This window comes from Gopherus flavomarginatus, chromosome 2 (assembly GCF_025201925.1).
Source record: "Gopherus flavomarginatus isolate rGopFla2 chromosome 2, rGopFla2.mat.asm, whole genome shotgun sequence".
Classification (NCBI taxonomy): Eukaryota; Metazoa; Chordata; order Testudines; family Testudinidae; genus Gopherus; species Gopherus flavomarginatus.
In genome coordinates this window covers 61,653,103-61,676,859 of record NC_066618.1, presented here as the reverse complement: position 1 = coordinate 61,676,859, position 23,757 = coordinate 61,653,103, and positions in this window count along the sequence as shown.

Here is a 23,757-nt window from a genome sequence, read left to right as displayed (position 1 = left end):
AAATTTGCAGATGGCACAAAGCTGGGAGGTATTGTCAATATGGAGAAGGACCAGAATATCATACAAAAAGATCTAGATGACCTAGAAAACTAGAGTAATAGAAATGGGATGAAATTTAATAGTGCAAAGTGCAAGGTAATGCATCTAGGGACTAACTAAGAATTTTTGCTATGACCTGGGGACCTGGAAGCAACAGAGGAGAAAGACCTGGATGTATTGATTTATCACAGGATGACTATGAGCCACCAATGTGATGCGGCTGTGAAAAAGGTTAATGAAATCCAGGGATGCATTAGGTGAGGCATTTCCAGTAGAGACAAGGAAGTGCTGGCACCATTATACAAGCCACTGGTGAGACCGCATCTGGAATACTGAATCCAGTTCTGGTCTCCCATGTTTAAGAAACATGAATTCAAACTGGAACAGGTGCAGAGAAGAGCTACTAGAATGATCGAAGCAATGGAAAATCTTCCTTATGAAAGAAGACTCAAAGAGATTGGCTTTTTAGCCTAACCAAAAGAAGGCTGAGGGAAGATATGATTGCTCTTTATAAATACACCAGAGGGATAAATACCTGGAAGGGACAGCAGTTATTTAAGTTAAGTGCCAATGAACAAATGGTTATAAATTGACCATCAACAAGTTTAGGCCTGGGTCCAATTGAGGTATTATGGCCATCTCCATGAGTTATTTACAGAAGGGAAGTGTCTGTCCTTTTGGGTTCCAGTAGTAGCAGTGTTAGTCTGTATCAGCAAAAAAATAAAAAAAATAAAAAATGAGGCGTCCTTGTGGCACCTTAGAGATTAACAAGCCCATGAAAGCTTATGCCCAAATAAATTTGTTAGTCTCTAAGGTGCCACAAGGATGCCTCATTTTTTTTTTGTCCTTCTAGGGTATGGCTGGGAAAGGACTGACAAATACTGCACTGAACTGCAATGTGAGCCCCTCACAAGCAGCAGAGGTGGTGTTGATGGTTGTTGCTGACAGAGAGGATCTCGGGCAGGAGACGCAGAGTTTGAAGGCTGGAGTTCTGGGCATAGTCCCGTACCCGAATGGGGTACAGTGAGGTGGAGTTCTAAAACTATCAGAACTACTAAATCTATATGTTATTAAAACTACAAACTATTTACAGATAAAACAATGTTTTTCAGAACGACCTCAGAACTGAGGACACTAAAGGTCCAGACCCAGACCATGGGGTGGTGAGAAGGAACTGGAGAGGCAGCTGGTCCCTCCCAGCCTTTATCACCTTGGTCGGAAGCATGAGGCAAGCCAGGGTGCATGCATGGACCAACTAAGGCTACTTTCAGATTCATTGATTCTGGGAGGATGGTACTCATGTGCAACCCACAGTGGAGTACAATAGGGCCCATCACTAGCAGAACTCTAGAAACTTGAACTGGTCAAAAAAAAAATGGAGGTGAATTTTTTGAGATTTTTTTTTGCAATACATGTATCCTCCTTTCAAACAAAAATTTCAAAATCAATATGTTTTGACCAGCTCTACTAATAACTTAGGAATGGGACCCAACCAACAAGCCCTTAATATCTTTCTGTCTCATCATCAGGCCAAAGTAACTTTAGAGCCTGAACAAACTGGTTGTGTTTCCCTTCTTTTTATATAAAGTTGCTCCATATCCTGTCTATCTTGTTTATATCGCAAGTAGTTCAGTATATGGAGGCCTTTTATCAAGTTGACTCAGCCAAAAATAGACTGAAAGTCTCAATTTAAGATACGTAAGAAGATGTAGCATCATTAATTTAGCTAGATACCTAGTGTACAAGTCTTACTCAATTTTAATTTCTTAGGCACTCAGTCAACAATACTCAATTGTCCTGATGGTCAGCAAAGGACCTGTGGGAAGGTCATATTTACATGAAACATATAATATTGTAGAGCTCTAAAACACTTTAAGATAATGAATGTACGTCATCTGCAAAGAGCCATTTTATGTTTTTTATTATTAATTGTGATGCTCTGAGCCTCTGGAAAATCTTTGATAGCTACTGCAAACGGTTCAATGGATAAAACAAATACATGAGGTAACAAAGGACACCATCTGAACAGAAATCATTGAGATAAAGAAATGAACATTGACAATTGTAGAATGGATTGGTATAGGTTATTATGTAATGTCTGAAATTAAATTTCTACAGTATTACAAAAAGATAGAGTTCTTTGGGGCTTTCTTTGCTTCTGTGACAGACCTCCAAATCTGTTTTGGTTTTTCCAATAAATTTCTCTTATACTATTCCTTAACAAATAATTTCCATTCAACAAGTAGAGTAGAATACGGCAAATATTTGCTTCACTCAATCTTTTTCATTGCTTTGTTGCTTATGTATTTGCTAAGTGTGTTTCCTGAATTCTTTTTCAAGAATTAAATAACTCTTATATTTCATGAGATGGTTAATTACATGTAAAGAATTTGCAAGAATGCAAATGAGATTAATGTCTGTATCTGTATCCAAGAAATTCCTGTCTAAATAATTATTTTTAAATGTATATTGCCTCTCAGGGTACTCTCCACAGGTAAATTATTGGGTAATCAGTCTGTTGTCACTGACAAATTAAATAAAACTTCTAAATTAAATAACATTCTTAAACTACAGCTATATATAATACCCTGCTGAGGCAAAGTGAGTAGGGCAGTTATTAAACAGTCACTATTAAGGCAGAACAAAGGTCCAGCTGACAATAGTGTCCGGCTATGCAATAATAAGACCATAGTGAATCCCAGCTAATTCACAATGATTAAATAATGTACAAAGCTTACACAATCTTCATTCTTTTTACACCTTTGTAATATTTCTATGAAAGGGAGCTTTTCAAGCACTATGAATTTGCATATTGAGTTTAATATTAAATAAAATTAACCATGGTAAATCTAAATTATGTAATTTGAAGCTTTTAGTTTGGTTGTGTTGGGCATTAATAAGGTAAAATGCCTCCCTGAGTAAGAGTAGGAGCATGAGTTTACCGCAATTTAGCAGCCTTAGGCTCTGATTAATCAGTATTTTTACGTAGGTGCCTAACTTTAAACCTGAGAGTAGCCCCATGGGCTACCAAGCTGTGTACTAATTAAAGGCTATATCATCAAGAAGTGTTAAGATATTTTGACTTCAGTTTTTCTACTCTTAAATCTTTGCAAATTTCAGAGCTTCTTTGGAATTTTTAAACAGAGTATGAAGCAGCCAAAGCTTCACCATAACAAAATAGAGGACTATTGAGATAATTCAGGGGGTCTATCTATATGAAAATGATAACTGTTATTTTATATAGACATCTTAATTAGTACATAGCCTGTAGTGTACCAAATGTTAGGTTGTGATAAAATAATTACAGGAGACATTCCCTATTAATCAGCATAGTGTTGAATAGACGTATACGTCATAACAATAAGAAATTGATCTATATTTTGGTTAAATAATATTTCCATTTTAATTACACACAAACATTAATTAAAATGGAAAAAGAAGTCTTAAGACATTTTGACTTAAGTTTTTCTGCTCTTAAACCTTTGGAAATTTCAGAGCTTCAGAATTTTTAAACAAAGATTTGTGTTCCTTTAAAGATATTCAGGATTGCTGTCTATAAAAAAATCTAATCACCGAACAGTTTCCTTGATAAAGTCAATGTTGCTATAAAACAGAAAAAAAATGGGGGGGGTTTTAACTCCATGAGTAGGAAAAATCTCTTTTTATGATAATCTGTAAAATGGATTACCTGTGTTTTAAGTTGTGTAAGCAGATAATTACAGGTTAAGGGGGATGGACCTGTGTCTGTTGTTTGAGGCTGCTATTATTTGGTCTCCTTCTGTTAGCTGATTCTCAACCCCCATGTGCCCTTTCAGTGAGTTTGTCTATGGAGGATTGGAGAGAGATTTTGATTTTTGAAAACTTACTATCCCTATTACTGTGGTCAAGGTTAAGGGAATTTCTTATATGATCTTCACTGAAGATTCTTCAGCATTGCAAATACCAAGTGTTCAGACCCATAAAGTGTACTGACTGGTTTTAAAAGGTAGGGTGTGTGTGTGTGTGTGTGTGTGTGAGAGAGAGAGAGAGAGAGAGAGGTGTGTGTGTGAGAGAGAGAGAGAGAGAGAGAGAGAGAAAAGCTAAAATATTAGAAGTAGTTCAGGTTCAAAATTCAACTTCATCTGTACAAAAAATTCACACACAAAAATACTTGCCTTCTTCATGGCTGCTGAGATGGGGACTCCACATACACACTCCTATCCTAACATCTGGCAGGGTGAGGGGCTGCTACTATTTCCCTTTTCTACTCCCTCATCTACCTGTTCTGTCTCCTTCACCTTCCTGCTAGAACCTCCCTTCCTCTCCCTGTCTCTGCTTCACCGGGTCCTCCCCTGCCCCATTCACATTCTCTTTCACACTCCCCGTTTCCTGTCCCACAATGTCCCATTTCCTCTTCCAATCCTTTCAGTCTCCTGTCTCTTGCATGTTAAATCTCACCTACTATATACTTCAATTTCCATGCCTCTCATGGTTTATTGTCCAGTAGCCCAGAAAGTGATCACCTTCCTTACAGTTTGCTTGGCTTCAGTCCCATTAGAAACAATGGAAGATAATGGTTATTTTTAATAGGGGTAAGCCTTACTGCCAAATGCAAAGACTGCAGGAAAATAGCACATCTGCAACCCTGCCCCCGAAACTTGACCCTCTCCACACTCCAACTTGCTCTTGTCCTTTAACAAATGATTCTCTTCCAACACCATTAGTTGTTGATGTCTTGTGTAATAATATCTTGTGTTGTGAGACCTGAGAGGGTAGTTTGGTGAAGAGGATGGTGGAAGGCTAGTGTTCCTTATGGGGCAGAGCAAAGTTGTGGTCTGATGTATGATAGCTGTTGCAGTGGTGTGTGCTTATGAGTGGAGAAGCAGGCATGTCCTGTTCAGTGGCTTAACCTTTCCTTGCTTGGCTTTTGGGCATTAGCATCAGTTCTGTTATGCATGTAGCACCCTTTAGTGCTTCATAATTAAGTTTTCTTGTATTAACTTACTTATTTTTTAAGTTTAATCAGAGATGGAGGGTTGCACAAGAGGGGGGCATTCCTGAGGAAAGGAACAGAAGTGCAGCTGGTTATTGAAAAGATTTAATCCATCAGCAATTGCATATGAACCCATGTCTATTAGCTAACCATAAAACCCTTCTCTGTTGTAGAAAAAAAGCTGACTGAAAATTGTAGCTCCACAAGAGACTGCATGAATGCATGGTGCATCAAGCCTATCCAAAAGTCTATCAAAGTTATATGCACATTGCCCACCATGCATACTTGCACATAGCCCAACAAATTTATGTACACGATGCATAAAATTTAGCTGTCAGCAACTATCAGATATTACAAATAACATCTACAAATGATCCTAAATTCAGATTATGTGTTTTTAAAAACTACATGCTGCTCCAGATACACTGAGGATATACACCCCATCATAATTTTGTTTTGTAAAAGACAATGCTTTTTAAAATATATCAGCCAACAATGAAAGCTGAGACAGTTGAAGACAAATTTCTGTCAGAAGGTTCTTCAAGTTGTGTGATCTCAGTATGTATTCCACACATGGGTACACATACACTCCATGCACCAGAGACTTCTCACAAGTAATGTCTATTGGTCAGCACCTGTGCAGTTGCTGTTCTTGTGCTCCATACAGAGAATGTAAGGGGTGGTGTCAACCAAGGCCTATCCACTTCCTCTCCTTACCACAAATCAGATGAGGTCCAAAACAGAGGGGAAGGCCAGCAGGTAGTAGAATAGTAGAGACAAGGGACCACCATCTCAAAGAACCTCCTGTTCAGGTAAGTAACCTCCATTTCTTCTTTAAGTGCCAGTCCCTATATATTACGCCTTCATATGCCAGCAATGCCCCTCTGCTATGTACATCGGCCAAACTGGACAGTCTCTACAAAAAAGGATAAATGGACACATATCTGATATTAGGAATGGCAATATACAAAAACCTGTAGGAGAACACTTCAACCTCCCTGGCCACATTATAGCAGACCTTAAGGTGGCCATCCTGCAGCAAAAAAACGTCAGGACCAGACTTCAAAGAGAAACTCGTGAGCTTCAGTTCATCTGTAAATTTGACACCATCAGCTCAGGATTAAACAGAGACTGTGAATGGCTTGCCAACTACAAAATCAGTTTCTCCTCCCTTGGTTTTCACACCTCAACTGCTAGAACAGGGCCTCATCCTCCCTGATTGAACTAACCTTGTTATCTCTAGCTTGCCTGCTTATATATACCTGCCCCTGGAAATTTCCACTGCATGCATCTGACGAAGTGGGTATTCACCCACGAGAGCTCATGCTCCAAAATGTATGTTAGTCTATAAGGTGCTACAGGATTCTTTGCTGCTTTTACAGTCCCTATATGCATTCCACATGAGTGATTGGTAAGCAGTATACATAGAGGACGGGGTGTGGGGGGGGGGAGGATGCAGTTGGTATAGGTGTCTGTGAAACTGTTGTCCGAACAGCCGTATCTGCAGAAGAGGCCTGAACAAAAGCATAATGTTTTGTGTCGGTATGGATGGAGCTCCAGGTAACTGCCATACAGATATCCAGTGTAGGTATTTCTCAAAGAGATGATATTGAGGTTTTTTGTGCTCTAGTAGAATGGGCCCTTACCCTGTCCAAGTAATGAGAGCCAACTAATAACAAAGAATGATGGAGCCTGAGAGCCACTTAGAGAGTCTCTGAGCCAATAATACTTGTCCTCACGGTTGATCTACTATAGCAACAAACACTCTCAGTGATTTCCTAATTGTTGTCGTTCTTTGCAGAGAGAATGCTAAAGTCCATCTGACACTGAAAGAGTGAAGTCTCCTCTCCTCATTGGAAACACAAGGTTTCAAATAGAATACTGGCAAATGAATAGGTTGATTTATGTGAAACTCGAAAATTACTTTGTGAATGAATTTTGGGAGGAGTTGAAGGGAAACCTTCTGTGACGCTACACCCGATATTCATCCTAGTAATATTATTATTATATAATTATGACGCATTTTGTACAAGACAGGTCATGTAAGACGACATTGAAAAAGTTATGATTCGCTGAATATGATTATCCTATTTCATGCATGCATCATTTTTGTATCTGATGTTATGAATATTGACTATGGATCTGTATTTCAAATGGGCTTACTCTGGAAAACACCCATTGTTGTACCAGCCTTTCTGGTACAACAGTGAAAAAGTCAAACAGTGCTAATGGCTCATCAACAAAGACAATGGGCTGTGGAATAGCTTAGCCTTCCTGTGGACATTTCAGCCAGCCTGTAAGTAATGGCTGCTATGACTCTGAAAGGGCATGGGACCAGCCCACATGACTCTGGACTCCCTTTTGGGTACCTATACTTTTCCACAAACTGGGCTGGGAACTGTTTGTGGAACAAAGGGTTCCTGCCATAAGCTAAAGATATACAAGGTTAGGAGTGACATCATCTGTTGTTCTTCACTCCCCCATAACTCAACACCTGAGAGAAGCTCCAAAAGAAAAAGACTTGGAACTGGGGAGGGAATCCCAAGCTGCAAAGCAAATGCACCTTGTCCCTTAAGAATCTGCAAGCCTGCTTGTATCATCAGCCAGGGTGAGAATTTGCTAACTCATAGCCTATCTTTCTAGTGTCTTAGGCTTAGTTTGCATTTTTGTTTACTTATTAAGTAATCTGCTTTGATCTGTTTGCTCTCACTTATAATCACTTAAGATCTGTCTTTTGTAGTTAATAAATTTGTTTTATATTTTAACCTAAACCAGTATGCCTTTAAGTGAACTGTCTGGGGAAAATATCAGCTTGGTTACCATGAGTGTGCATATTCCTATCCACATTGAGGGATGGGCAGACATATTAATGAGTTTACACTGTACAGATCCCTGTGCAGTGCAAGATGATATAATTTTGGTTTATACTTGGGGAGAGGGGCAGGGTGCCTGAGGCGCTGGGAAACTGGCTGGGTCTGCCATTTGCACTCAGGTAGCCCAGTCTGGGTGAGTGGTGCCACCTGCTGTCATGTTGGGTGATAACAGGGCCTGGGTGAGGTTGGCTGTGTTCCCAACCCCATTGTGTTTTAGAGAGGCACAGCAGTTCCCACAGGTCCCAGACTGCACCTCAGGGGTAACAACCCATCACACCTTTTCCTTATGAAATATGGTGTATGGTGTGTCAGCCAGGAGAGCTACTAGTTCACTTTCCCTTTTGGCTGATGTGATAGTGACTAGGAAAATGACCTTCATGGGGAGGCACTGCACACATGGCCAACAATTCAAAGGATAGTATGAAAAGTACTGAAAATACAAGATTGAGGTCCCATTGTAGTGTAGGTTTTACCACCAATGGCAAAGTACTAACGAGACCTTCAGGAGCTAACTGTTGTTGGCTGAGTAAAAATAAAGTAGCCCCTACTGGAGGATGGAAGGTACCAATTGCTGCTAGACGGACCCTAGCTAATTAATGGAAAGCCCTGACAGCTTCAGGGACAGGTGATAGTCTAAAGAAGCAGGCATGTTGACTGATTCTGGAGATGACAGGATCTGTTAAATCCAGGCAGAAAAACTACTCCATTTCGCTAAACAGAATTTTCTAGAGTCTTTTCTTCTTTGAGTGAGAACAGATTGAACTGCCTCTGAACCTGAATGCCCTATGTTCTGATGTGCATCTAAATACCAGGCCATGAGGTATAGATGGTTTGTATTGGGATGTTTGATCTTGCCATTCTCCTCAGTTAACAGGTCCAGGAAGGGATGAATGCTAATGAGAGACATGTTGACATTTGTAAGAGGTCCAGAAGCAAGAATTGTGTGGGTCACTTGCGTGCAATGAGAATGTGACAGTTTTTGGGGTACTCAGGACTGTGAGTCAACTTGTTCTCTCCCCACCCCTTCAGTCTCCAGCATGAGGGAGTCTTGCTTGTGCTTAACTGGGTATCAGCTCCCTGACACCACCAGCCCACTAGCCACCCAAGTACTCTCCTCTGGACTATGCCAGCCCTTCTTTGACTTGCAGATTAACAATCAGTGCACCTCAGTCCCCAAGTCCCTTGGAAGCATTCCCCCTGTAGTGTTCATTCCCTTATTCACTGAACTTTCACAGTAGTAGGAAATCTGCTGTACCCAAAGGAACAATATGCACACCAGCTTGTGTGATTCAACTCAGCATCAGCATCTCTCTTCATATCACATGACTTAGATATATTTACAATGCAAATCAGAATAAGTTTGTTATCAAGATTCAAGTGATAGTGAATAAGAGCATTAAAAACAAATGCTTACATTTAAAACAAAGTTATAATACACTTTCTGGAGACTAAACTCAACTAACACGCTAACCTCCTATCTAAAGGAGTTAATGTCACTCCCAAAGTCCACTGCAGTGTTTCAACCAAGATTGGCTGAGATCCTGTTTTAATGAATGTAAACACACTCCCTGTTTACTTCCCAAGTGCAGGATGAGGAAGTGTCATCTTTGCCTTCTACTTACACTCACACAGGATAACCATCTATGTTTTATTTTTTCTGTGGCTTACTTCCCTGTTGACTTTGTATGTAAATAGTATCCATTGTATTAACATACAATGCTTAATTTACATTCTGATAGTCCCAGGTGAAGAGATAGCTCTGACATAAAAATCATTTTTTTCACTTCTGCTGGTGACTCATCTCTATACAGACTTTAAGAACATATTTTCAGAAGATACACATAACATTACATAGCATTTGCACTTACATTTCACATTAATAACCTGTGACACCCTTGCTTTTATTTAAGACCTCACATGATGTTCTTTGATGAACAAGAATGTACATACCAGAATCAGGATGTTATCCTGTAACTCCTTTGCCAGTTAGCATTAAGGGGTTCTTGAACCACAATTGACATAAGCTTTGTTGTAACAAGTATTCTGCAGAACCTTTGGTATGGGAGCAAAGGCATAACTCAGTTTGTCTGTCCAGGATAACAGGGTGGCATCGTCCATTGAAGGGGAGGTCTGCTCATACACCTGCCTGTGATGTTTTCATGGTTGATGTATAAATGCTCGGTGAATGGAGGGTCATCCTGAGGTCCTTTAATAAGTGTAACTACTCATCAGTCTTTTCACTGAAGAGATTGGACTTATCAAAGGGCAAGTCCTTGATAGTATTCTGGAGTTCCTTGGGGAACACTGAAAAATGAAGTCATGATTCATGTCATGTGACTATGGCTATAGCTCTAGATGCATTATCTGCTGGGGTTATTGCTGCATCGAGTGAAGTCTTAGCCATCAGCTTGCCATCATCAGTGAAGGCTTGGAATTGGGCCCTCTCCTCTAGGGGAAGTTTGTCCGTGTACTCCACAAATTTACAGTAATTAGTGAAATATTTTGCTAACAGAGCTTGGTACTTAGCAATTCTGAACTGGAAGCTGATCAATGAAAATACCTTCCTCCCAAGATCAAGATGTTTGGATCCCTTGTCTGTTGGGGCTGCCTTTGGGTGCTATAGTCTGGTTCTCTCTGTGGCTGCCTGCACCACTAATGTATTGGGCATGGGTGAGTAACCAGAAACTTTACCCCTTTAGCTAGTACAAAATATTGCCTGTGAGACCATATCAGGGTGTGGGGCAGGATGATGGGGTATGGCTAGGAGGGTCATCTGATTAGGATCAGAGGATTGTAAGACAAGCAGGATCCTATGCTATGTGTTATGGACCTTCTCTGGAGTTCAGTCACCAATTTCTGCCACAGCTCTGGGTATTGTCTGTGATCAAATGAGGATGGTGATAATGGAGTAACTGCATCATTGGGGAGGAAGATGACATACCCACTGGAACCGCCAGTACTGTTAGATCTGGCTCAATTTTTTCCTTTGCCTTCTCCAATGGAGCCAGTTGGTGCTGGCTACAAGGAAAGGGTCATTGTGATTCGTGCACAGATCCGGGGCTGCCTAGCATACAGAGGCCATGAACTCCACTATGGCCAGTATAAGGAGTTGATCGGTTGCAGAGGGCCCCAAGGCACTGGGTACTGTTGGTCTCTTGGGTAGTCATATCTGTTATGACAGCTCCAGATATCCTGGAGCCTTCACATGGGCTGTCTTCCTTGTGAGGTGAAGGTTCATCTAGAACATCAGACTTGGATGATGGTGGATTCATGTTCTACCAGAGGTGCGGATGGTACAGGCGGATACCTGCTCTGACTTGTGCAAGGGCTGGGGACAATTTTGTTCCCCTCAATATGGCTTCTTCTTATGATTTAGAGATGTCCCTGAGGAGGACTGGACCCATAAAAAGAGGAGGAGGGTAGGGTACAAAGAGAAATATCCTCCAGAGAGGTAAAGGTTTAAGTACATACCTGAGTGCAAGGGGCACAGGGTGTCAATGGATCCAGTACCTCAAGGGCAATGGTGGGCAACCTGAGGCCCATCAGAGTAATCTGCTGGTGGGCCATGAGACAGTTTGTTTACATTGATCATCCACAGGCACGGTCACCTGCAGCTCCCAGTGGCTGCAGTTCACCATTCCCGGCCAATGGGAGCTGTGGGAATTGGTGCAATCTGCAGGGACGTGCTGGACACCGCTTTCTGCAGCTCCCATTGGCTGGGAAGGGCGAACCATGGCTACTGGGCCGTGCATGTGGATGGTCAATGTAAACAAACTGTCTCGTGGCTCGCAGGTAATTATCCTGATGGGCTGCAGGTTGCCCACCACTGCTCTACAGGCATGGTGGTTAGCAGATCCTTCTCGAAGCAGGATGGTACCATTAAAGAGAAGTCCAGTGTGGAGCTCCCAGTTGGCACTGGTAGATGCTTATCCTTTGACCTAAAAAATGGAGCCAGTTCCAGTACCAATGGAACCAATCCTTCCTCCTTCTAGCCTTATCCTCTTGGTCAGGTTTATGTGGATCTAAGTCTTCAGGACCCCCATGTGAGAACCTGGATGGAGTTCAAGGGAGATGCTGCACTTGGCAGTGAGGGAATGGAGGGTAGCAAAGGCAGCACTGGTTTTTATTGCTGATGGAGAAGGAATAGAGGCAGAAGACAGTTGTTAAACCCTGGAACTCTGGGCACAATCCTTCTGTTGAGGAGAAAGTCGGGATCTCTGAGGTGAGGAAGAAATTGGTCTATACTAACTATAACAGAAAAGCACTAAAACCAGTAAAATACCAACAACTATTTACAGACAAGAAGACTATGAAGCAGCTTTGGAAGCAGAGGATTCTGACTCAGGACGTGCAATAGCAGAGACATCAGTCCGCATGCACCTTGCCTTATACCTTCAGTATGTAGCACAAGGAGAGTAACTGTGTAGATGAAGACCAACAGACATATCTGCTCAAAATCTCTGGTCTCAGGTGCACATGGTGTGCACAACTTCACACCAACAGATCACCAACTTTTAGAAAATCTATGCCCTATTTTAAAATGTAACCCTAACTGTGCTACCAAATGCTTCCATAATACATGAGGATAGACTGCTGTCCCCATCCATCTCAAACAGCCTACTCAGATAAAGAACTGGCTCAAAGAGAAATCCTTGGGAAGTGCTATTTCCTGTGGGCAGTGTGACAAAGTTCCTCCTCTACCTTGGTGGGTCCTACGCTTATTGGCAGATTTGCTCACCTCAGTGATCTTCCCCACAGTCTGGGTCATCTCCTCCTGTGTCTAATCACGAGTTGAGAGGTTTCAGGGGGAAGCCGGGCCCACCCTCTACTCTGGGTTCCATCTCAGGGCCCTGTGGATTGCAGCTGTCTATAGTGCCTCCTGTAACAGCTGCATGACAGCTACAACTCCCTGGGCTACTTCCCCATGGCCTCCTCCAAACACCTTCTTTATCCTCACCACAGGACCTTCCTCCTGGTGTCTGATAACGCTTGTACTCCTTAGCCCTCCAGCAGCACTCACACTCCTTACACCTCTTGCTCCCCACACCCACACCTGACTGGGGTGAGCTCCTATTTAAACCCAGGCGCCTTGATTAGAACACCTGCAGCCAATCAAGGCAGGCTAATCAGCCTGTCTGCCTTCATTGGTTCTAGCAGGTTCCTGATTACTCTAGTGCAGCCCTTGCTCTGGTCACTCAGGGTACAGAAGCCTGCTTCTCCTGGGGCCAGTACTGGCTCTCCCTTTGACTGCTCTGCTGTAGAGGAAGGAGGGAGAGGGCTGCTGCTGCTGCTGCTGTTCCTGCTGGGCCCTGACTGCTGCTGTTTCTGCTGCTATTGTTCCTGCTCCTGCTGCTCCCCTGGCTGGGCTAGACACCACCACTGGCCCCTCTCTCTGCTGTCTGTTTGCTGGCTGGCTGGTGGTCCCCCCCCACCTCAGTTACTGCTGTTATTCCACCTACAGCCCCTTGAGAGGGGTCTGCTGGCCTGCTTCCCAGAGAGGAGGGGAGTGAGGGACCCCAGCTCTTGTTGCTGAGGACACCACCATCTGAGCAGGGTGTCTGGACACCAGACCACCTGGAGCTGCTGGGGCTGCTGTGGCTGTTGCTGGGGAGCTGTTGGTGCCCGGAGGAGGAGAGGAAGGAGAAGAGTACCGCCTGCTGCTGGGAAACCACGTAAAGACCGCAGTGGAGGAGGCTTTTCTGGACTGAGTCTTTTTCGAACTGTGCTCTTGTGGTGGGGTTTGGACTGTGTTTGCTGGGGCACCGGGGGTGTGGCGTGGAGCCTGCCCCCGGTCCATCTGTGTCCCCCTTCGCCCCCACCACCATCGTTGCCCCCTCCACCACCCCCGCTGGCTGTTTTCCTTCTGCTTTGGACTCCTGCCTCTGGGTCTGAGCTGCTCGCCTGGCTCACCACGCCCACTTCCACCATTTGGGCCTGCAGCAGCAGCAGCCAACCATTGACTTTTTGGCCCAAGTGCCTGTGGGTGCACCACCTCCCCCCTCCTACTGGACTGACCCCCTCCCCTTTGCCACATTTGTCCACCCTACCTATTTCCCTCTGCCGCCTGATAGCTCTGCCCCAGCCCTGCAGCTGTCCCCGTGGTCCCTCTACCCCAATCCCAGCTCGCCCTTTCCCCCCACCCTGTGCTCCCCCAGCCCTGATCAGTCCCCCCCACCTCATGCGCCCACGCCCCCTCCCAGGCGCTTGTGCCCTTCCCCATTTGGTTTCCCCTTGTTCACTGCACTCCCCCCTCTGCCGTTGCCCCCCCGCTCCCCTAGTGCAACTGGAGGAGCCGGAACCCCCCTCTGCGTTGGTGCCCTGAAACAATCCCACCCTTAGTCCTTGGTTGCTCCCTACGCCCCTTTAGCCTTCCCGTTCTGGCGCCCTCCTCCCCTGCCTGCAGCCTAGCGGGGAAGGGTGGCCGCCTCCTCTCCTTCCCCTCCCCTCGCTGTTTGTCCCCCTCCCCGCTCTCGTTATGGCGGGGGAAGCGGTGGGGGAGACCCCTCGCGATGCTCCCACTGCCCCTCCTCCGCCTGCCCCCGTGTCCACTGCCCAAGCCTCTACCTCGACCGCTGCTGCCGATCCACCTACCACCGCCCCTGCTGGGGCACCGGCGGCGGCGAGTACTGGGGAGACCTCCGTTGCTGCCACGTCTCTCGCCCCTTCTGATTCGGGGGGAGCCCCCCCAGCCGGTGAGAAGGGTTGGGGTGGGAAGAAGGGTAAGGACCCCGCTAGAAAGGCCAGGCCCTCCATGGCGGATACTGCCCCCGCTGCCGCAGCCCCGCTACCGGCTGCGGCATCCCTCCCCGCTATTCCCTCCACTAGCTCGGCCGGTGTCCCTCCCCCGGCCCCCAGGGCGTACGCCCAGGTGGCGGCGGCCCCCCCGCCTGCCGCTGCTCCTCCGACCGCCGCTTCCGCCAACATCTACAGCGGCCGGGGCCCCTTTCCCACTTTGACCAGGAAGCACGGCGTCCGTTGCCTCCTGGTGCTCGCCTCGTCTCACGTGGAGACCTACGTGCGGGCGTTGGCGAGGGTGGTGGGGCCCACGGACATCGTGGCGGCCTCCAAAATGTATGGAAAGGTGGTCTTCTTCCTGGCATCGGAGGCCTCCGCCCAGGAGGCGGTAGAGACGGGCCTGGCAGTGGGGGGCGTGTTCATCCCCCTGGAGCCGTTGGAAGACCTGGGGGTCTGCTTAATCTTGACCTCCGTCCCTCCCTTCCTGCCCAATGCCGCCCTGCTGCCCGCCCTTTCTGCCCTGCGACGCCCCATCTCCGTCATCAGCCCTCTCCCCTTGGGCTGCAAGGACCCCGCCCTCCGTCATGTTCTCTCGTTCCGCCGGCAAGTGCAGCTTCAACTGCCGCCGGCGGTGCGTTGCGGAGAGGCGCTCGAGGGGTCCTTTCTGGTCCCTTACCAGGGAGCCCACTAGCGGGTGCATTACTCAACGGGGGAGGCCCGGTGCTACCTCTGCCGGGCGATGGGGCATGTCCGGAGGGATTGTCCCTTGGCCCAGCACAGAGGAGCATCCGGGACCCCTGAGCCCGGGCAAGGCGCTGGCCCTGTCATCGCCGGTCGCCCTGGCTGCCCGGCACCCGAAGCTGCCGCTCCTCCTCCTTCTCAGTCCCTGTCTGTGGAGGAGGGTGTGGCGGGGCTACCGCCGGACGTGGGAGAGGGCTCATCCCAGGGGGAATCCTCCCCGGTTTCTGCTGTCCCACCACTGCCTCCCCGAGTCCCTGAGCCATTGCCCTTGCCCCCCGAGCCGACCCCTGTTAGCCAGCCCCCGGAAGATGCCATGGAGGGCTGGTCCTTAGTGCAGGGGAAGCGGGGCAAGTGGAAGGCTCGAGTTTGCTTACATCCTTCGGATTCGGAGGCCCCCGGAAGAGCAGGAAGGGGGGTGCCGATGTCGAGTCTTCCGCCTTGTCCCCTGATGACTCCCAGTTTGTGGTGCCGGCTGGGGACGCCGTGGCAGCACCGGAGGGTGACACCGCCCCTCCTCCGGGGTCCCTTCCCGTGGATGCCCCCGAGGGAGCCTCTCTCGCCCCCTTCCCACTTGGCGCCTCTGAGAGCTCCGCGGTGGGTATCGCCTCGGGTGCTGGCGGGGAGGGCCCTGGGGTGGTGGACTGTGATCTCCCTCCCATCTACGCGGAGATCGAGGCCCTGGGTTTGACCCCGGTCACGCAGGGGGAGGACGACCCTCTGCCGGCGGGCCTCGATCTGGGTGACCTCACTACATCCCCCCTGTCCCCAGGTTCCCTTCCCCTACTCGCTGTTTCTGCTCCCACCTCTGAGGGTCCCCTGGAATCTTCCATCGACTCGGCTGCGGGTGGCACTCTGTTGACAGCCACCAAGCCCCTTGGGGCGACGGCCAGTGCCCCGCTGCCGAGACCCACTTCCCAGGGAGTGTCCCTCTTGGGTGTGGAGGACCCGCCCTCCTTCCTCAGCGGGGACTCCATTGACCACCATCTCTCTCTGGATGCCGAGGCTGCCGCACGTGCCACAGAGGCTGAGCCCGGCATCATTAGGGGTCCCCTGCCCACTTCCCAGATCCTTGAGCCTGGCCAGGAGGAGCCACCTTCTGGCGTCTCACCTATGGAGGTTCCGGATCCTGCCTTTCCCTCCTTCCCGGATTCTCTCCCTGATCCCCGCCCTACTCCTGTTGGCTCTGTCCTTGTCCCCCCCACTTCCTGTGATGCCAGTGCCGCCCCTGGCAATACCTCCCAGGGAGTGGGTTCACTTGTTCTTTCCTGTCCCGACCCCCCAGGGGCTGCTGTTCTCCTTCCACCACCCCTTCTTGAATCTGGGAGCAGGGCGGGTCGTGTGGCGTTGGTCCATCTGCTGCCACGTTGGGGATCTGCCCCCTGCCTACCCGCCTCGGAGGGCCACGGGGTTGTGACGGGGGCCCCACTGGGGGCCGGTCATCGATCAGTGACCCCACCCCCCCATGCGCTGAGGGAGGAGCTGTGGGAGTTCCTCGAGGACGTCCGTGGCTCCCGGAACAAAGTCCATCTTGCGCTCCAGCGGTGGGGGGATTTCCATCAGGTCCTCTGGGCTGCGAGGGCCCTCATGGGGGAGGGTAAGAGGACCGGGAAGCAGGCCGCCGCGGCCTACCGGCGGGTCCGTGTCTTTCGTGACTCCTTACTCACCTTCGGGGTTGGTCACGGATTGCTGCGCAGCCTGCCGGAGGCCGTTGGCGTGTCTGCCTGCGAGGATCCCCCCCAGCCCTCCTCATGGCGCCAATCGTCCTTGCCACCTTAAACACCCGGGGCTGTAGGATGGGTCTCCGCAGGAGCCAGGTGCTCTCCTTCCTCCGGGAGGGGGGGTACTCTGTGGTTTTCCTGCAGAAGACCCATACGGATCCGGCTGCTGAAGCTAGCTGGCGGCTGGAGTAGGGGGACGGGGCCTACTTTAGCCATTTCTCAGTCTGCGCGGCTGGAGTGGCGACCCTGTTCTCCCCCGACCTACGGCCCGAGGTGCTAGGGGTCGCCGAGGCTGTGCCGGGTCGCCTGCTGCACCTCCGGGTCCGCATGGAGGGGCTTGTGATTAATCTTGTCAACGTTTACGCCCCGACATCGGGCCCGGAGAGGCTACGTTTTTATCAGCAGGCGTCTGCCTTCCTCGGCTCCCTGGATCCTCGTGAGTGCCTGGTCCTGGGAGGGGATTTTAACACCACCCTCGAGGAACGGGACCGCTCGGGGACCGAGCAGTGCCCAGCAGCCGCGGACGTCCTCCGGGAGATTGTCGACCGCCACTCCCGGGTGGACGTCTGGCGCGACCACCACCCTGACGACGTCTCGACGTTCACCTTCGTCCGAGTGGAGGCTCATCGGTCGCGCCACTCCTGGCTGGACCGTATTTACCTGTCCCATTTCCACCTTTCACAGGCACACTCCTCCAGCGTTCGGCCGGCCCCCTTTTCGGATCACCACCTTGCCACCGTGACGGCCTCTCTCTGCGCGGAGAGGCCGGGGCCGGCCTATTGGCACTTTAATAATAGTTTGCTGGAGGATGCGGGCTTCGTGGCGTCCTTCCGGGAGTTCTGGCTGGCCTGGCTAGGGCAGAGGCGCGCCTTTTCCTCGGCGCGGTGGTGGTGGGTTCTGGGGAAGGTGCGCTCCCGGCTCTTCTGCCGTGACTACACTCGGGGCGCCAGCCGACGGAGGGATGCGGCGATAGGGCAGTTGGAGCGGGAGGTCTTGGAGCTGGACAGGCGTCTGGCCGTCAACCCCGAGGATCCATCCCTCTGCGGAGCGTGCCGGGAGAAGCGGGAGGAGCTCCGGGCCCTCGAAGACCATCGGGCCCGGGGTGCTTTTGTTCGATCCCGCATCCACCTCCTTCGGGAGATGGATCGCGGCTCCCGCTTCTTCTACGCCCTGGAGAAAAGGAGGGAGGCCAAGAAGCACGTCACCTGCCTCCTGGCGGAGGACGGCACCCCCTTCACGGATCCGGCGGAGATGTGCCAGAGGGCCAAGGCCTTCTACGCCACTCTTTTCTCCCCGGATCCGACCGATCCTAACGCTTGCAGAGTGCTCTGGGATGGGCTCCTGACGGTCAGCACGGGCGACCGGGACCAGCTAGAGCTGCCTCTCACTCTGGCCGAGTTCTCGGAGGCCCTCCGTCGCATGCCCACCAATAAATCTCCGGGCTTGGACGGGCTGACCGTGGAGTTCTACCGCGTGTTCTGGGACGTTCTCGGCCCAGACCTGATCACCGTCTGGGCCGAGGCTTTGCAGAGCGGGGTCCTCCCTCTCTCGTGCAGGCGAGCCGTGCTGGCCTTATTGCCGAAGAGGGGGGACCTCCGTGACTTACGGAATTGGCGTCCCGTCTCGCTCCTCAGCACGGACTACAAAATTGTTGCGAAGGCCATCTCGATGCGGCTAGGGTCCGTGCTGGCGGATGTGGTCCATCCAGACCAGACCTACACCGTCCCGGGCCGCACCATCTTTGATAACTTGTATCTGGTCCGAGACCTTCTGGAATTGGGGTGTAGGGATGGTCTGTCGTTCGCCCTCTTGTCCCTGGATCAAGAGAAGGCGTTCGACCGGATGGATCACGGGTATCTCCTGGGCACTCTGCGAGCGTTTGGCTTCGGACCCCTGTTTGTGGGTTTTCTCCAGGTGCTGTACGCTTCTGCGGAGTGTCTGGTCAGGCTCAACTGGACCCTGACGGAACCGGTCAGCTTCGGGCGGGGAGTGCGGCAGGGGTGCCCCCTCTTGGGCCAGTTGTACGCTCTGGCGATCAAGCCCTTCCTCTGTCTCCTCCGCAAGAGGTTGATGGGGTTGGTGCTTCGGGAGCTGGGGCTGCGGCTGGTCCTGTCGGTGTACGCTGACGATGTGCTCCTCGTGGTCCAGGACCCGGGCGACTTGGCGCGGGTGGAGGCTTGCCAGGCTGTGTACTCGGCGGCCTCCTCTGCCCAGGTCAACTGGGTCAAGAGCTCTGGCCTGGTGGTCGGGGACAGGTGGCAGGTGAGCTCCCTCCCACCCACGCTTCAGGCCATCCGGTGGAGCGCGGGTCCGCTGCTCTATCTCGGCGTTTACCTTTCTGCCACGCATCCGTCTCTCCCGGAGAACTGGCAGGATTTGCAGGGCAGGGTGACAGAGCGGCTCCGGAAATGGACAGGACTACTCCGGTACCTCTCCCTTCGGGGGAGGGCACTGGTGCTTAATCAACTGGTCCTGTCCATGCTCTGGTACCAGCTCAACACCCTGGTCCCGGCCCCGTTTTTCCTGGCCAACCTCCGGACGGCGATTCTGGAGTTCTTTTGGCCAGGGACGCACTGGGTCTCTGCAGGGGTCCTCCACCTGCCCCTGGAGGAGGGGGGGCCAGGGCCTGAAGTGCTTACGCGCTCCAGGCCCTGCAGAGGCTCCTGTTTGGTGCGGGTAGTCCGGTGTGGAGCGTATTGGCGCACGCCTTCCTCCTCCACTTCCAAGGGCTCCGATACGACCAGCAGCTCTTTTACCTCCATCCGAGAGGTCTTCCGCGAGACCTCTCCGGGCTGCCGGTCTTCTACCAAGACCTCCTCCAGACCTGGAAGCTCTTTTCAACGACCAGGTCCGTGGCGGCCACCGTGGGGGTTGACCTCCTCGCGGAGCCCCTGTACACAATCCCCAGCTTCGTGTGCAGGTGGCAGAGTCCCCCACGGTGTGCCAGAGGTTGGTCTCGGCGGGAGTCACCAGGGTCGGAGACCTCCTGGACTACGACCGGGGAGACTGGCTGGATCCCCTGACGCTCGCTCAGCGCATGGGGCACTCCAGACCTCGTACTCCTCAGCGTGTACTTCAGGAGGTGAACGCCGCTTTACTGCCTGCTGCTCGGGCTTACCTTGACCGGGTCCTGCGAGAGGGCACGCCCCGCCCACCCTCCACCCCAGGCCCCGTGGACATTTTTATCAGGCCCTTGCCCCATGGACCCAATCGGCCCCCTCACCCTTTCACTGCCAGCCGTCTGCATGATCTGCAGCCGGTTCTGTTCCAGACCGTGCCACGGAAACATCTGTACACGCTCATGCTCCATACCCTTCACTACCCCACCCTCGCGTCCCACCCCGATACCAAATGGTGGGACCTCCTGCCACCTCTCGAGGGTGAGAAGCCCCGGTGGGCCAGCTTGTACTCTACCCTGGTCCCGAGGCCCACCGGGGATATCAGTTGGCGGCTCCTTCACGGGGCCGTGAGCACGGGCGTGTACTTGGCGCAGTTCACCCCTGTCCCTAGCACCTGCCCTTTCTGTGGTGAGAAGGAGACCTTGGCGCACATTTATTTGGAGTGCGCCAGGTTGCAGCCCGTTCCGGCTCCTCTTGAATATTTTCTTTCATTTTTGGTTGCACTTCTCCCTTCACCTTTTTATCTACACGCTCCCCGTCCGTGGCCCCACAAAGTCGCGGGATCTCCTTCTCAACCTCCTTTTGGCCCTGGCCAAACTGGCCATCTACAACACCAGGGAGAGGAGGTTGGCCAACGGGATTTCCTGCGACTGTAGGGCCTATTTCCATTTCTCCGTCTGTTCATGCATCCGGGCAGAGTTCCTCTTGGCAGCGTCCACTGGCTCCCTTGACGCCTTCGAGGAGCAGTGGGCGTTGTCCGGGGTTCTCTGCTCGGTGTCCCCATCAGGTTCCCTTCTTTTAGCCCTATGACCTCACTCCCGATCCTGTTTTTTCATTAGTTGTCCCCCGTAATTACTTGGTGTCCCAGACCTGTGGGTCCTCCCCTTAGGCTGGGGGGAGGTCCTTTAGATGTGGGCGGGCTTTGCCCGCCCACCCCCACTGGATGCCAATAGGACCAGACTCCTGTACCCCACTGGCCTGGGTCTGTCACAGCAGCTTACAGAAGGGACTACCTTTGGAGTAGATTTTAGTGGGGGACACACATTTAGCAGAGCACAGTGCCAGGGGATGAGAGCCTGAGAGTGGGGAGGTGGACTTGGTATTATTTTCCTGAAGTGGGGAGCTAGAGCCCCATTACCTACACAAACTGGGCTGTTTCACAGGGTGAACTTTTCTGCTAACTGGCCATTTTAGCGAGCTTTTCAGACATTTTTAATTCTGTTGGGGCTGGCAGGCTGCCTTGTGTAAATCCTGGTTAAGAGTAGTTCAGGCCAGGCTGCAGTGGAGGGGAGAAGACTCTAGAGAAAGAAAATGACTGCTCTTGAAATATTACTCAAGCTGGTGCTGATGCGATCTTGTAGACTGCCAAAATAACATGGTACCCAGGGGTCTCAATTTGGTCCCAAAGGGGTTCCCTTCTACAGGAAATTCAAAGGCTACCACATCAATCGGGAGAAGAGGATAAGTACAGTGTTCTAAGTTAGAGAAGAGACAGCTGTTGTACTCATTACTGGAGGCAATTAATTGAGACTGTGGTTCAGTGCTAGTGACTTTTCAAAAAATTAAGTATATTCACAAGCTAAACTCGAAACCTGTTAACTATGGAACATATCTTCAACATTAACATCTACACAAGGCAGTGAGGCATACAAGTTCCTTGATCCAGAGTCATCTGTGGATAGGTATATTTGAATCTGGGTAAAAACAATACAAAACACCTCAGCATGCCAATGGAGTTACTTAAGAGAGCAATTCCTGTTGAGCAATAAGAGCTAGCTGATGGATGTTCTTAGATATCACAGCCACTTAAAGCCCTCTGTGAACAGGCTGGGAAGCCTGGACTTTAGTGTTCTTGGAGGACAGATGTGTTTTTCCCATTATTTGAGAACTCTGGGGGGAAAAAATGAAAATCCTCACACCACTTCTTGTGATGGCAAATCATTTCCATTGTGTCACAGACATATGGAGCCACATCCTCAGCTATGTTAATGGACCACCTGAAGGGTGACTTTAGGCCACCTTTACATCCCTTGATTGTGGGACCAATTCAGCTCAATTTAGAGCAATCCTTACAGTGTATGGGACAGCTGGTCTGCTTTAAATTGCATCCTGCTGCAATGGCCCCCAAGGAGCTATTCCAGCAGCCAAGAATTGCTGTAGCTCAGCAGTACTCTGGACCAAGGGTTCTCACAACAAAGTTTTTGGTGGCCTCAGAGTGCGGCCACCAACTCCTAAAACACTTCATTAACTTTTTTTTTTTGGGGGGGGGGGGGAAATAAATATGCACATATACATGTCCAAAACATTGTAATTATTTATGTTGAGTTTTTTTTTTTTTGCAGCCTCAATACTGGACCTAAACAGAATAGAAACACAAATAAGGTGCTTTGCACATTCTTGTCTTTTTTGTGGTTGTTATTTCTATTACTTTTTGGTTGCCTGTTTTTTTTAAGACTTGCTAGTTGGTAAGTCTGCTGCTGTGAAAAGTAATTGTATGTTTGTTAATATCACTTTTCACAGCAGACTTACTAGCTAGTTGGGAGGCTGTGAAAAGTGATATTAACAAACATACAAATATCCATTTTCACAGTAGCCTTATCCACAAGCTAGGGAACAAATTGAACCCTGGATGAGGAGGTGGATAGGGAGACAGTGGGGGCCAGTGGTGATGGGGGGCATGGGGGGCAGGGAAGCAGCAGGGGCCAGAGGCAATGCAGGGCAGTGGTAAGCCAACGGCTGGCATCCATGACTGGGATTTAGGTCTGGAGTCTGAAGCCCCATGACCAGAGCCTGCCGCTTGCCACACCAAGGCTGAAGTCTGAGCCTCACCACTCCCAGGAAGGTGGGGAACTCACTGGTTGCCTGCTCATCCAGAATTTGTGGCCCCAGAGGGGGGCAGGGTCCAACTTTGGCTGGTGGCCAAGGTAGGGGCCACTGCTTGTGTCCATTCCGCCCCCTCCCAGTTATTGTCTAGGAGGATGTGGCCGCAAGCAAAGCCCCTGGTGGCTGCATGCAACCACGGTGGCTGCATTTGAGATACACTGCTCTAGACACATCTCATTTTCCTTAGGAAACTCTTAACATACCCCTCTCTCATGAGACAACAGGGGCGGGGCAAAATGATATAGGGCCTATTATGCCACCTGACGATTCCCCTTAATCTAATGGAATTCCTAGGTTTGTTAGAAAGGTGCAAAGTAGCTGGGGTGTGGGACCGGGAGGTATGGAGCTGATCCATGGTCATTAAAGAAAAATTCTAATACTGTATTTTGCCACTTAACTGGATATAAAATGTTATGTTACTAGCCTACATGCACAGTATCTATTTCACAAAAGTATATCAATGTATATACTGTATGTACAATGCATTATTTTTATTACTATTGTATCTAAGCTTGTATAAGAAATTCCATTTTGAATTACATTTTACATTTGACAAAAAGTAGATGACAGGCCACATTTTAAGGCACATACATAAAGGGGACAGAATGAAAGTTTGAATATTTATCCTTAGTCTTCTAATTGGTTTAAGTTTTGTGTTACATTTTCTGATACTACAC